General features: G+C 36.0%; 1 long non-coding RNA gene across 1 annotated transcript; it reads left to right on the top strand.

The window, feature by feature from the left end:
- Positions 1-2,328: 2,328 nt before the first annotated feature.
- On the top strand, positions 2,329-5,047 carry LOC121234412. The gene is made up of 3 exons (XR_005934389.1): positions 2,329-2,575; positions 4,040-4,084; positions 4,836-5,047. It is a non-coding gene; the product is annotated as an uncharacterized LOC121234412 (long non-coding RNA).
- The last annotated feature ends 711 nt before the right edge of the window (positions 5,048-5,758 follow it).

Raw genomic sequence — 5,758 nt, forward strand, 5'->3', positions numbered from 1 at the left:
CTTCAAATCCAATAAAATAAATAAAAATATATAGAAATAAAATAAAATCAATAGTATTGAATGGAAAATGACTCTTTTCATAAATAAAAGAGTGATAAAAATCACATAAAAATAACACTTATCATGCATTTTCGTGGAATATTGATTTTGACTAAGGATGCAAATAGACGACTAGTAATGTTTGCAAGTACATATGAGTTTCGTAGAGTAGGGGTCGTGTCTCATTTATGCCTGGAAGAAGTTCTTGGTAGGTGTTGAAGAGGATTCAACACCTAGTGCGCAGCACAAGCATGACACTTAGTGAAATGATAGTTGGAAGTGATTTGAGGTCACATAGGAATCAGTTGTAACTTGAGGTCATATAGGATTTAAAATTTGAGGCTATACTTTCCTTGGGAGATTGAACGTTCAGTTTGAAAATTTGGACATTGATGGTTAACTTGAGAAGAGACTGATAGGTCACCAAAGTGTGGTGTACAATAAAGGCTTGGAAGTTGAAGCGTAGGCATCATCATTGGATAGCATAACCTATTTTATCAGGTAATGAAGTATTAGGATCCATGGGTGTTGTATAGTAGTTTCTTGTCGAGTGGAGATTTTTGAACTGCATGACATGCCTCGAGGCTTTAGGCGTTATGTACTATTGAAAGAACTAGTCATGCTAGTACTAGAAGTTATATTAGCAAAGGCCAAGATTATTAGCTTGATGAGCCTTTTGGAAGTAGCTGTGGTAAGTTAAGCAAATTTCGATGACAAAATTTTTTTTAAAGGGGGAGGATGTGAAACCCTAAAAATTAGGGTGTTTTAATTAATTTATTAGTATTATTATTGTTTATTTTATCCTCTTTTATTTTATTTTATTATTCTCTTGGAGCCCAATGGGTTATTGTGGGTTAGAAATGCTTGTTTTATTGTGTAGTGGGCTGTTAGGCCGAATGGGGAGTGTAAAACGGGCCTAGCCGGTGTGCAAGTGAGAGCCTAGCCCTTCCACCCAAAAATGGCGTCGTTTTGGGACTAAGGATGGAAAACCCTAAAAAAATTTCCCTTCCCCCTTCTTCTCTCTTTTGCACCACATAGCCCCCATCCTCTCTCTCTCTCTCTCTCTCTCTCTCTCTCTCTCTCTCTCTCTCTCTCTCTCTCTCTCGTAGACACTTTCCCTCTTTGTTGTAGTCGCACCCCACATCTCTCCATGACGCCACCACCTCGGCTCCATGGTCGGCGTCGTTCACGTATTCCCTACCTCCATCTAACCACCGTTCACTACCCCTAGGTCGAAGTTGAGTTCACCGCAAGCGGTGTAAGGCTTTTTTCAGCCATGTGAGCATCGCTGCCTCCGACCATCGTCTCTCCACCTACTGTCACTTCGAACCTTCCCTCTCCCTTTTCGGTTTCTTGACTCTCTCTCGCCCTCTGTGTGTGTGTGTGTGTGTGTGTGTGTGTGTGTGTGTGTGTGTGTGTGTGTGTGTGTGTGTGTGTGTGTGTGTGTGTGTGTGTGTTATTACCCTTAGTAATATGACGTCATTTACTAAAGGAGGCAAGTGATGCACTGTGTTTAAAAGGACGCTGTGAAACATTGTTGTTTTATCATCAGAGTGTTGTTGTGATGATTAATCCGTTACACATACTTATTTATCTTTTAGCTAAAATAGAATAAAAACAGTTAAAAATTCCATCTGTATTCTCTGACATCCACAGCTATAAGGATGAAAGGGAACTGATACAATTCATCTTTGAAAAAGCTATTGTAGACTTACTAGTTTGTTACTATTTTGGAGGTTAGGGACCCTCGAAGATCCTGTAGCAATACAAGAATTCAATCTATTTCCATTTCTAGCGTTCCGTTCTTACATCATACAAACACCATTACAACATCTCATTCCATTTTCATCATTTACAAATATTGAGAATCATAACAATTGGTATCTAAAGCCGACAATCTATGGAGGACGAAAAATTTCTCAAGTAGCAAGTAGAAGTCCTACAACGGGGGATAAACTGTAATACCCTAATCCTACTACGTAGGTCCTTACGTCATTTATTAATTCTTTAAGTTAAATATTTTGAGATAAAGAATTTTATTATTTTATTTTATTTTAAGATGGGTGTGCTTTTATTTTCATGTGAGTTATTAAATAATTCAAGGGCATGATTTTTAAGACCTTACAATAATTTCTTTCAAGCCCTCTAAATTTTTATTTATTCAAGAAATGATCCAAGCTCTCTCTACCATTGGATGGGTAGGTAAAAGAAATATCTCCCCACATTTAATCTCTACCCTTCATTTTCCTAGCTTATAGGATAAGTTTTGATCAAATCCATTGACTTTTCTCCCTTGAACCTGTAGCTTCCTCAATAAGCCATAGAATTCCCTTTTCCTTCCCTTACACGTCGGCTTCCAAGAGAAAGAAACAAATTCTCTTCTCTTTAGCATCCATCGGCTTCTAGAGCAAGGAAAAGAAGAAAAACTCTTCCAGCCTCACCTTGTGACTACAACCCACCTCTCTCCCATTCTATTTCTCTTCCAATCTCAAGCCAAGCATCTATTTTTCCTCCTTCTCAAGAGGGAAATAGCAAGGTAAGAGCACCCTCAACCCTCTCCCTTGTGTATTTCTAAACTTAGCCATGGTTTAATCAAGTGAGTTTTTCTTTTGTTGACTACTGATGCTTCGGTTTTGGACTTCCAGCCAAGGGATTTGGATCTTAATTTTTAGTTGTTGTCAATGTGTTGACAAAAATCAATGCTCTGTTTTTTTTTTGGCAAAACAGAGTATATTGAAGTTGTTTTTCCGTATATTCCCCTACCCTTTGAAAATGGTATTTTCTATTTAACTTGATTAGTCATAAGTGATGATAATTAATCGTTGATATATGTATATATGTATGATGATGCCGAGTGTGTTATGCCCTGTTTTGTGTTCCAGCCGTGTGTTTTATAAGGCACCTTGTTGTAGTCCTTTCTTGTATATTTCCTTGAGTTAAGCCATGCTTTAATTATTTTAAGTCTTGCCTCTATGTGTTAAATTAATGGAGTAGAGGTTTATAATTTTAAACATATTTTCCTCAAGTTTATGGCCTAAGTAAGCCACAAAGAATATTTTTAATTAAACTAGTAAGCTTGCTTTAAGAATTTTGCTTCGTTTGGTAAGTAAACCCATCTCAACTCATTTCAATTCATCATTACAACTTTTTCAAATCCCAACACAAAATATAATAAACAATTCAATATTTTCAAATCTCAAAATAATAATAATATTAAAAAATAATATTCTAACAATATTTTATCATCTCAACTCAACTCAGTTTAACATCCAAACGCAGAGTTGCCAAGTGTTATACCCTTTTATTTATGCTATGTTTTCAAAAAACATGTGATGTTTTCTTAAGTTTTCTACATATCTTATATTGTTTAATTATGTAGTGAGATTTTGGCTAAATGAGGGATGTTTAAGACCATGAATGTACCAAGACTTGCTAGCTGCCCATGCACTATAGAATTTCTACACTATGTTCTGTTTTGGGACTTAAACTAGCCCATTTCATCATTTGTTTAGTTTCACCCTTTTGTTCAACTAAAGTTAAATTAATATGAAAAATTATTGAAGAGTAAGTGACAAAAATTATCCCTCTTGTGGGCATTGGTCTTTTGTTGGACTTACCTTCCATATGATGTTACAAAACTATCAAATGCCCTCTTTAAATGAAAATTTCAAATTTGCAGCACTTCTTTGTTTCCTTCCATTCTTAAATAAATTCCTACCATCTACACATTCCTAACCTATGATTTCTATCCATCCTTCAAATGAAAAAAGATGGCCTTTAAAGGGGACAACAAACAATTTATGTACTTTCATAGGTTTCTTAAATGTCGGAATGAGGATATTAATGTTTTGGCTTAGTGCCATGTATGGTGGGTAGCTAAACGGGTTAAGGAAAAACACTTTAATTCCAATTTGGAATTTAAGTGAGCGTGTAGGGGTGCCAGATAGTAAAGCTTAAAGTGAAATGAATATTAATGTGTTTATTCCCTTTTATTGAATAGGAGTTTATTTTCAAGATTCAAGGAACCTACTAGTAAAGCATCAAAGTAAGTAGCTATGACCATACTCCTTACATACAATTCTCTTATGAAAAAATGCCTCTCTCTCTCTCTCTCTCTCTCTTCAAATATTCATTTAAAGAAAGAGTATATATTATGTACAAGCCTTTCTTGGTAGCCCCTATTAAGCACTCTATTGATTATAATTGTGTGTATGTGTATAAAGTAATGCATCATGAGATTTTCATACACGCTCTCTCTCAAATAACTACGTCTTACTTATATGTAGCATGACATGAAACGCTCTTTTTCAAGAAATACATATGCATTTGGACTAAGGAAAGATAATGAAAACGTTGACTGCAAAGAAAAAAAAAAAGAAATGAAATGAAGGTTAAGGTATGAAGTTACGTAACAATCATATGAATGAAAAGGGTACCAAATGGATGGACAGATTGCAATGCAAGGTAAGTAGTACTGGAAGTGCACCCAGTGCTGCCCCCCATGAAAGGGATTCCCAACCTGTGGCCACGGGTGGGATCCAGGCCCAAAAGACCTCTAACCCCAACACACGGGGCATAATAGTGTGTATTGGCCAAAGAAAGTGAAACATGAAAGTAAAGTTATTTCTTAGAAATGTTTATGCATGAAAGTATAGTTATTCCTTAAACTGTTTATGCATGAAAGCATTGTCATGAATTAGCAAATGTCTATGTACACCATGCTGTTAAAGTTAACAGCATAGTGTACTGCTTACTGAGTATTAGACTCATTTTATGTTTATGTTTTAAACGTCCAGGTATGGATGAAGAGGCTGTGGAGCCAGGCACTACTGAGGAGGGAGGGGCTGATGTTTAGAGTTCCCCTGTCGGTTCGACTTTTGATGATAATGGTTTATGTTTTTTTTATGTTTTTTTTTTTTTTTTTATGTTTTACGGTGGGTCCCGTGTTGGGACGTTTTGTTGGATTAACTTTAAGACAATATATCTTTTAGGTATGTTTTAAATACTATGGTGGGGTGATGGTAATGGTATAACTTCTATAGTGGGGTGATGGTAGCCCCACATACGATGGTTTAACACTTTTTTGTATGTGTTGTAAGAACTGAGTTATGTTTGATGAATGAATGTTGGACTCTGAGAGTCCTTTATGTAAAATGTTGAACAGATTGTCTATCAGGTGTTTCCTTTTAAACTATAAATGCATAGTACATGCATGACATGTTCACTATCACATTCGTAGAAGAGAAATATATATATATAATAATATCGTACTAATAATAATAAAAAGGAAAGAACGGGTAAAGGGTCACGGTCTTATCCTAGGTTAGGGTGGGGTTCGACATAGACTCTAATGCAAAGAGTCTTTAAGAGCTTAAGAACAACATGAATGAGTTGATAGATATGTTGCTTCATTGGGTTGTAAAGCATACCAATATTTTGAATCGGTATGCTATTATGGAGAAATTAGTGAGATTAAAGGTGAGGAAACAAAAGCTAGTAGTTGTTGAAGACCAAATTGTGCTGGAAGAAGAAGAAAGTGCAGTGGCGTTGTCCACAAAGAACTACTTGGTCTGGGAAGACCAGGCTGTGGAGGAGGCTGTAGAAAAGGCAGCTACGGTTTCAAGGGAAGATACACAAAAATTGATAGTGCAAGAAAAAAAATGGAATGACGGCTATAGATGAAATTGTGGAAGAAAGAAAAGAGAAGACAGTGCTCACG

This window comes from Juglans microcarpa x Juglans regia, chromosome 1D (assembly GCF_004785595.1).
Source record: "Juglans microcarpa x Juglans regia isolate MS1-56 chromosome 1D, Jm3101_v1.0, whole genome shotgun sequence".
NCBI classification, from domain to species: domain Eukaryota; kingdom Viridiplantae; phylum Streptophyta; class Magnoliopsida; order Fagales; family Juglandaceae; genus Juglans; species Juglans microcarpa x Juglans regia.